Consider the following 9,683-nt stretch of genomic DNA (forward strand, 5'->3'; position numbering starts at 1 on the left):
CTCCCCGTCGGGGAATCGAACCCCGGTCTCCCGCGTGACAGGCGGGGATACTCACCACTATACTAACGAGGAGATGTACGCGCACTACTTTTACATCTTCAAGATAAACAGCGGATGACTACTAACATTTGCGAGTAATCAATGACTGAGCTTCATGTCATGACCATGGTGCTCAAGAGAAGAAAAAATACATAATGTACGTCCACTGATACCAGAACAACCATATAGCTTTATACTAAGACGATGATTAAACGGAAAATTCCTTTACAAAACACTGCCACAAAATCATAGTTTCGCAATATTACATCGTGCAACGGGACACAGTGTAAGTACGTGAAGTCGGTAATTAAATCAAGAAAAAAAAGTGAGAGGAAAAGAATACTTTTCTATTATCATATTTTTCTAACTGGCCAAACTGAGTCATATTTTGATTATACACACTAACAGAAAAACAGTGCAAATCTCCGGTAGTCCGTTTCACTTGCGCTCCGCTATGGGGCAGTAACAAGCAGAGCTTAAGTGTGGAAGGAAAAAAAAAACACAGGACAGCATCAATCCCAACTTCACAAACGCCGGAGATCGAGATGCTGTAAGCATGACAATTAACATCTTTATCCAAGGGAACAGCTGCAAGACACAGATGCCGCGCCTAACAAAGGTAGGATCGATTCCGAAGTTCAGGCATTTACAGACGCGGACTCTTCTGGAGTTGATTTTTTTCGGGAGATACGCATCAACTTCAAAAGTATGAACCGCATTATATCTATATCTGTTATGACGTTGTAGCTATTGATACTGATGCATCACAAAAATAATTTAAATGTTTTTTCATTCTGACATATGTTCGTTCGGACGAGGATTTTATTATATGAGATAAGTTTTAAATGAAAACTTTTTTTAATCTATATGATTAATTCTCGAATCTAAGCCAGACTTCACATAAATCATTCATTCATAAATATAATGGAACATACAACATCCAGGTATCCATGAAATTTATGATCAGGCTATACGTTTGTGATAACAACAAAACAACACAACATGTATATTTACAATATATGGGCCTATTGTTTAATATTGCCTCCAAATTATAGCCAGACAATAACGCAATAGGCCGACATCAAACTATTTTCATGTAAAACAAAAGTGCTGGCAGTTTGCTTGTGCTTACAGACCCCGCCTTGAGCCCATCCAGAAAGATCCCAAAAATAACCGACAAGCAAAGGTTGTAACAATCTGAGCATGTTTAGTTTAATGTAATCAGGAGCCGAATTAATAACGCGAATAAATGATCAAACCGAAAGTCTGTAGTCGGGAATATCCGATAACGTCTTTGACGTGCAGTTAAGATAGTCAGAGGAAAAACCTTGTAGTTTACTTATATATATGCCTAAATATATGAGTGTGTCTCTCCGGTGATTTAATGATGAATATAACGATTACATATCAAATCACACATTAAGCAATTATTATATTACTAGGTTGAACGTTTTCACTATGTCTGTCGTCACCTTGATTTCACGATTTTGACTATTCTTCTTATCCCAGATTGAACAAGTCATTGTGGCGATGCAAGATCCCGACATGGGGATAAAGATGAAGAATCAAAGACTGTTAATCACAGTGATTCCACATGCGATGACAGGTGCACGATACATATTTTACTTTTTAAAAATAATTTTTCGTGCCGCCCGGGTTGTCTTACACCCGGCCGTGCAGTGTCCCGGGGGCCGGGTCCTAATGGTCATTTAAGCCCTTCACAGGAAAGCCCATACATCGGCGGTCTTCGGGAATCCTGTGCATTAAGACTGTCATCGATCTCCTTGCGCTCATATTTATTTATGTAATTTATTTATCGAGTTCAGCGTTTTTGATTTATGACGGCTTAATGCATTTCTCGACTCTAACTAGATGCCTTCCTCGCTATGCCTTCCCAGGAAATGATATCGTGGAGTGGCTAATTCAGAAGTACTCCATCATGGAAGAAGGTAGGGCCGAGAAGTATGTAGGGAAGCGTTACCTGGTGCTCTTATGTGAGGTTAATCGATTGTTTTTTTCCCTTCGTGACGACGATGGCGCCCCTGCTGGCGAAAGACGTCATCAGGTTTTTTTTTTTTTTGTAATAAAATAACAGAAATAAACGAGTCTTTTGAATAATAAATACAAATGAAGTAATAGAATTTGTCATCCATACAACAGATTAGCCTAGCTGCATTTATGTGTAAGCATATGCAATTCACGTGTCTGACAGAAGCATGTTCTGTTCCATTGATATTGCTGAGCCTGTGAATTAATAAATGTCAGAATTGAGCTTGTCCATAACATAGACACCCCATTCGCCTGAAGCTTTTGGGATTTTCTTCCCCTGGCGTCAATTTATCTGCTGAATTATTTATCTTTCTGCTGAGAGGCTATTAGTACAAATAATCTGTAGGCCAGTCCCGAGTCGCGCCGCTACGCATGCTGAGCTGTACGGTTTGATAGTCCCGATGCAAACTTCGCTGATAGCCAGAGGCAGTCAGTCATGCCTGGAGAAATATCGCTATCCGTCTCCCTCATTATGCACTTCTGCAAGACGCTGTTGTCCTGAATTCCCGGGCGATGCAGATGAGGTTTTAAATAGCAAGGGAGCAGATTTCCCTGATTTACAGCCCAGATTGGAAAAGAAGTCGGAATGGAAAGGAGGGGACTTTTAGGCAGTAGATGGCAGATGCATTAACAGACTTGAATGGGCAAAAAACCTGTTGCCCCGGTAAGCAGTTACCCCTCCCTGTAAACACTAGGCTTCCCCCTAGCAGCGCTGTTGCTGCGCCGGTCTGAAACCCCCGGGAGCGCCTGACTGCCAATGGCCGCGGAGGCAGCCGGAAAGTGGAAAGTCCCAATTACTCGTAATTAATTATAGTTCCGATGAGGAATGCACCATCCCCGCGGCTTATTCTGTGCACCATGTCAACGTTTTTTCCAGTTACTTGCTATACCGTAAAATAAAATATAATATGCCTACTCAGTTTCTAGTTATCGTGTGTTCTACTGTATTCCACTGACAAAAATTTAGAGAATTACTATGCCTAAATCTGGGCTACGAGTAGTGGATTTGTTTGAGCTTTGAGTAGTTTACGTGGAAATGAGTGACCACTTTGTGTGTTTTCAGAGGCACTTCATGTGGGGAATCTGATCGTGAAGCACGGCTACATTTACCCCCTAAAGGACCCCAGGACGCTCGTCCTGCGGCCCGACGAGACGCCGTATCGCTTCCAGGTAACCTAAAACCACGGTTTCTTCAGATGGAGGGCAGCGCGAGAGGGTGGTGGCCATGTGGGGGGGCACGCATATCGAAACTATTCGTTGGAGAGACTGCGGAATTACCGTGTAGGACAGTATTTCTCAATCTGGTCCGGGCTCCAGAGCTGAGAGGGTGCAAAAACGTAGACTGTCTGGTAGGGAGCTGGGAGGGAGCAAAAACGTGGATCATCTGTGTGTCGCCGAGGACCGGATTGGGAAACACTGATGTATGAGAACCAATGCCAGTTAAAGTAGCAAAATGCCTTCCACCCGCCTTGTCCCTGACATGTTAAATCACAAAGCACCTTTGTCACGCTGCTTCTGAATAGTTTCAAATGACAGCATCTCCTTTTTGCTAGACTCCGTACTTCTGGAGCTCTCAGCAGTGGCCAGCCTCCGAGCTAGATTACGGTGATTACCAATTATTAATCATGTGCTCGCCTATTACATCATTACTTCCCTTTACTAGAATAATAGAAAAACACAGTTTCTTGCCATGTCTTTCTTTTGCTCTTCTAAAGCGATTTATTTGACTAAGAAGAATATCAGAAAGCAAGGGCAGCTGATAGACTATGAAAAGGTAAGAGAAAATTTTTATTTATGTACATTTCAATGCTATTCTTATTCGCTGGTCTGAAGCATTGCTTGATGAGATCATGTGATAGCTGAATGCTCATGGGAGTTTTACTTACACAAAATATTATGAGGGTAGAAGGAAAAATGATTGGTTCAGAGAGATAACCAATTAGATTGTACATGAGGTGGATCCGAGCAACTAGAGGAGGCAGGAGCAACCAATCAGATGTCTTGGTCCTGCCTCCTCTGCAATCTGATTGGTTATCTATCCGAACCAATCATTTTCCTTCTGCCCTCAGAACATTTTTGTGTAAGAAAACCTCCCACCAATTATGCACATAGTAGGATCGCACATAGACATCCACCAACTTGCCGCCATGTTGCGTCAGGGTCAACGCATTTTAGGTTCTCATCAGTAAGAGGGTTTGTGAATCCGACACTGCCAGCTGATATCCTGGGAGGGGTTCGGCCTGTGAGTCATAACGTGAACCCATGCAGCAACGCAGCCAGCCGTGCGACCTGGCAATGTCGCATTTAAACATCGTCTCCGCAGGACAGCTACAACATGTTGCACAAACGGATCAACCACACCTGGGACTTCGTGGTGATGCAGGCGAAGGAGCAGCTCAGGTAAACCCCACCCCAGCCCGGGAATACTGTCGCATCGAGCTATGAAATCAATTTCATAAATGCACACAAGGGGACAGATGAGAATGGATGAATAAATCTCGTATTAAGAGGATGATGATGTTACCTAAATTAAAAAGTAACATGGTGTGTGGTCATAATTTCCCTCCTATCTGTTAAATCAGACCTCAGCCTAAACACTAGAGTCGGAAATCCATTTCTAAGTGAAAAAGGAAACAGAAAAATGAAAACCCTACCTTGCAGTTCAGTGATTACCGCTATATGCTAATTACCCAGTATGCTTTCTGACTCTCCATCGACTGCTCTGCTCCTACCAGGGCAGCCAAACAGAGGCGCAAGGCGGACCGCATCGTGCTGGAATGTCAGGAACAGGCCTACTGGCTCGTCAACAGACCGCCAGTAAGCACCTCCCCCGAAACCCCTGACTCCCTACATCTGCCCCGGCGAAAACCCAGTATGCTGTGATTAGAGTAAAGCACACACTGGGTAAACCTGAACTCAATGCACCTTGGCAGCTCGAATATCGCCTAAGGCTGGGGGCGATTCTAGGATTTTTTTGAGGTTGTGGGGCAGAGTGGTGGCTCTGGGCCTAGGGATCTGTGCAAGCAAGTGGAAGGTTGTTGGTTCAAATCCTGTGAATGCCCAGAGTGATTCTACTCCGTTGGGCCTTTCAGCAAGGGCCTTAACCTGCAATTGCTTTGTCCTGGGTATGACATTAATCTACATGCAGGCCTGTTAGGAGATCCTTCAACTTACAGGGGAAACTTGGCAGGATTGGCAGGAAGGCATAGGCAGGGTCCCATTCCCCCACAGAGAGCTGGGGGGTTGTGCAGTTCTCTCCCACGACAACGGGTTTGTTCAATGAAGGAAGGCAAAGGAAACATCTGTAAGGACATATGGAACATTTCCGGTATAATTTTCGATCTCCGTCATCTCCAGAGCATTGAGCTCAGCAAAATTCACGGGGGGGGGGGGGGGGGGGGGAGTTTTATCTTCGTTAAGTAAGACACACAGAGTGTCTCCATGCATACTTTGTGGGGGAGGAATATATCACTTCAGGCCTGATAACCCACTACTGCTTCAGTGTGATCATGAAATATTTACTTAGCTGGGAAGAAGCCTATGTTCTGTGGGACGAGAGCTTTCAGAAGACAGACAGGACAGCAGGCTGCGGGAATGAGCAACTGCACCCTCGCTGAGTGTAATTTGGAGTTCATGAATAACACAGGAGAGTGGAGAATGAAAGTGTGGGACAGGAGCAGAGTGTGGTGTGTATCTGGCTTAATCCCGGCCGTCACTAGGGCCCCTTTCTGCTGGGTGCGCAGCATCTCTCAGCGCTAATAAGCATCAGCGTTTATGTGGGCCATTATCCCCATCCGGGGTGGCATCAGGAGGTGGGAATGGCAGCCACGCAGCTGCGGATCACATCCTAAATTCAGCTTATTTTGCAGATGTACCTTTTATTGAGACTAGAGCAGTTGGGGGTTTAGGGACTTCTCTCAGGGGTCCAGTGGTGATGTCACTCTGCTGACTGTGGGATTTAAACCGGCAACCTTCCAGTCATAGGCGGCGACTGCCAACCCGCTCAGCCACACACCACCTTCATTGATGAAACCCACCGTTTTGACGCCAATTAGACGGAAACACAGTTGAGCCAAAAACCACGCAGCGTAGGGCCCCCCAGTCAGGTGCTGCTCGTGTTTAAAAGGCAGGGACGCTCTGCACTCTGGTACGGCCAGGTGGACGGGGGAAGCTGGGGGGGGGGGGGGATTAAAACCAGCAAATGACAAAATGGCCGCTTCCTGCCTCCTTTCTCTTTGCCCGAGAAACACGAGACGCATCGCTAAGACTGGTGATGCTTGGATCTGGGAGAGAGGAGTGCGAAGGGACTGGGAGACGGCCTGAAGCTAAAATGCAGACATGCTGTGTTTGCGTCTCCCCCCCCACCACCCCCCCACTTGTTGGGCCTTTTAAACGAGCTGGAAGAGGATCCCACCTCCGGAATACCGGATCCATTATCTGACCTCTATTCCTGCGGCTCAGGCTTAATGCTGCATGTTAGCGGAGAGATAATGGATGTAATTGCAAATAGCAGCGTAATAATTTGCCAAATAGTCTCTCTGCTGTTAAGTCCTGAGCTGATCTGAAGCACTTTAATTGGGATTTAAGGAAACCATGTTAAATCAGATTGCATTCAGTATCGACATTTGGTTAGTTTATTCTGTAAAGCAGGGTACCCCAGTCCTGATCATGGATACTGTGTCACCGACTGGCCCTCCAGGACCGAATGGTCCTTTTGGAAAGCTGTCACACTGTCCCCTACTGGGCAGTGTCGCCATGGGCTGTACCCAGTGGCATCATGGGAAATGTGACCAATAGTGCTAAGGGGTATTAATGGAGCGTTAGACCGGCGTCAGTCTGCTTGAGAGAAACGAGCTCACTCTTCATCTGAAGTTCAGCTAAGGATTTCTCACCCTCTGATTTTCTGCAGCCGGGAACATTCAGCGTTCAAGAACAAGGCCCTGAGCGAAGGAACCGGCACAACTCCCGAGTCCAGCTGGTCTGAGCTTTTTATTAAGCATATACATTTTTTCCGTAATGCCAGTACCTGCTGTTTATCGCCTCTGTCAGTCACAGGACCGGATCCGGGCAAACAAGAGAGCCGCTCGGGGCCTAGATAAGATCAAAGTCATGAAGAAAAAATATGTATATTAATATCTATATATATATGGCAGCTATAGGCAGAATAGGCTGTTGCCTTGGGCCCCCAAATTACCCAAGGAAGTGAAGTGATAATCAGTGTTTTTGGTGGGAGGGCATCCGAGGGAAGCTCGTGTGTGAGTGTGACAGCACTTCGTTGTGCTCATCTTTCTGTCTCACTTCTTCCTCACTTCCTGCTCTCGTTTTCCATGCTAACGTAAGTACGTCAGCAGTCCCACAATACATACTCGTAATAGTGCTATATTATTCATGGTTTCTAGACTGGATGTCTGCTTAGTAAAGCCAGGAGCTGAGTGTGAGCAGAATTCCTACTGTCTGATTCCTTGCATGTGATTCGCTCGTGGGAGTTTTACCCTCACAAAAATGTTCTGAGGGCAGAAGGAAAAATGATTGGTTCAGAGAGATAACCAATTAGATTGTAGAGGAGGTGGGTCTAAGGAACTAGAGGAGGCAGGAACAAGACATCTGATTGGTTGACCCCCCCCCCTCCTCTAGTTGCCTGTATCCACCACTTCTACAGTCTGATTGGTTATCTCTCTGAACCAATGAACCTTGTGCCCTCAGAACATTTTTGCGCAAGTAAAACTCCCATAAACATGTGGCTTATATCATGTTTAGAGACGGTTTTGTTTCTTCCTTCTTTACAGAACAGAACGCGGACTACTACAAAAGAGAGGTAAGCCTGAAAGAATTTAGAGTGAACCTATTTCAGCTGATGGGATGGTTGCCAAGAACAACCAAAGAGGGTGATTAAGTGGGCTCTTAAGAATGCTGTCATAAGAAAATTGCTTCGGAAGGATCTACATCTGTGTTGTCGTTTTCTTTTGTTGGCTCTCAGATATTGACAAATTCTGTTTAAAGGTACAACAGCATGGCTCTTATCAGGGCTTGGATGTGTACCATGCTGTGCCTTTTTTCTGACTCTTATATTCCCCGTGTGATTTTTCATGGCTCCCGACACCAGATTGAACACATCAGGAAATCCCTGGGCCGCTCGAGGGTCAAGTCCTCCATCTGCCTGGAAAGGTTGGATAACAGCCTCCCCCACCTACCCCCCCCCAACACCTGTGATTCAGCCTCAGTCCCAGCATAGCTGGGGGACCACTGGTTCGACACCAGTCCACATTAGTCCCTAACTGGGGGATATCTCTGGGTATTCTGTATACTGTGCCTCTGATTGGTGGGGGGGGGGGATCTATTTCATGTTAATTCTGACAAAAATGCTGGGGACTGCTCTTTGTGAAAATCTAACCTCGTTATTTCGTTCTTTCGTCCATCTGCCCATCCATCTTTCACCATAAATCTCAGAGTCACACATATCCTGGATTAATGATGCCTAACTAATATTGAAACCGGTTGACTATTAAACTGAATTGAACTGTATTTAACTGCAAATAATTACTTAATATTGATCAGAAGGTCGCCGGTTCAAGCCTGGCTTCAGCACACTTGTGGGTCCTTGAACAAGGCCCTTAACCCCCAGGTTCCTGGGAGCCTCTACGGGCAGCTGCCCTTTGCTACCAAGCTTTCTCTCACCTATGGAGAGCAAGATGGAGGAGATGAAAAGAGAATTTCCTTATAGGGTTCAATGACGTATAATCATTTCGTCACCATTTCGAGCTCCAGTTTGCTGGAATATGCCAGCATTGAACCTGAATATTTGATGACTTGCAAGGATTATAGAAAGTAGGACTAAAACTGGGAATGGCTGGTCTTCTGTGTTCAGCTTCCTTAAGTTCAGCGAGCAGTACCTGAACCATGACCCCATGATGCAAGGCTGCCCCCCCAGCAACCCCTGGATAACAGATGACACGGCACTCTGGACGCTGAATGCCGACATGTGAGTGTGCGTTACCGCGCCCCATCCTGCCTCTTCAGGGCCACACCCCCAGAGGTGACTGTCGTCTCTTCACTTCCACGCCTCCTGGTGCAGGGTGGAGACACCCACCAAGCTGCGGGTGGAACGATGGGGGTTCGGCTTCACGGAGCTCCTTAGGGACCCTCTGGGACGGTGCAAGTTCAGGGAGTACCTGGAGAAGGAGTTCAGTGGTGAGCAGCATGTAGACCCCCCCGCCCAAGTAGATCAGCTTCATGGAGGCATCGTCAGCAAGTAAGAATCATATTCATTATTTGATCACTGCGGGCCTATTTGGGCAGTGTGTGACTCAGCAGATTGGGATTCATTGCAGGAGGTCATCAGCTCAAATCCCAGAGTCAGCTGAGTGACCTCACTATTGGGCCGTCGATCAGTTACTCCAGGGACTGACTGACCCTGCCCTCTCAAAAAAAAAAAAAAATAGGATCTAGCATCTGCTAAATTAATAATCATGATCCCTCTATGAAAGGCAATTCTCCTCCATATTGGCATCGTGATGAGCGCCTCCTGCAGGTAGCTGATGCATGCGCTGTTTCATTCACAGTGGAGAACCTCTGTTTCTGGGAGGCCTGTGAGGACA

The 9,683-nt window shown here is 46.0% G+C and overlaps 1 non-coding gene across 1 annotated transcript; it reads right to left on the minus strand.

Moving 5' to 3' along the window:
• Positions 1–72, minus strand: trnad-guc (transfer RNA aspartic acid (anticodon GUC)). Its single transcript has one exon. It is a non-coding gene; the product is annotated as a tRNA-Asp (tRNA).
• Between the last annotated feature and the right edge of the window lie 9,611 nt (positions 73–9,683).

Source organism: Brienomyrus brachyistius, chromosome 16, assembly GCF_023856365.1.
Source record: "Brienomyrus brachyistius isolate T26 chromosome 16, BBRACH_0.4, whole genome shotgun sequence".
Classification (NCBI taxonomy): domain Eukaryota; kingdom Metazoa; phylum Chordata; class Actinopteri; order Osteoglossiformes; family Mormyridae; genus Brienomyrus; species Brienomyrus brachyistius.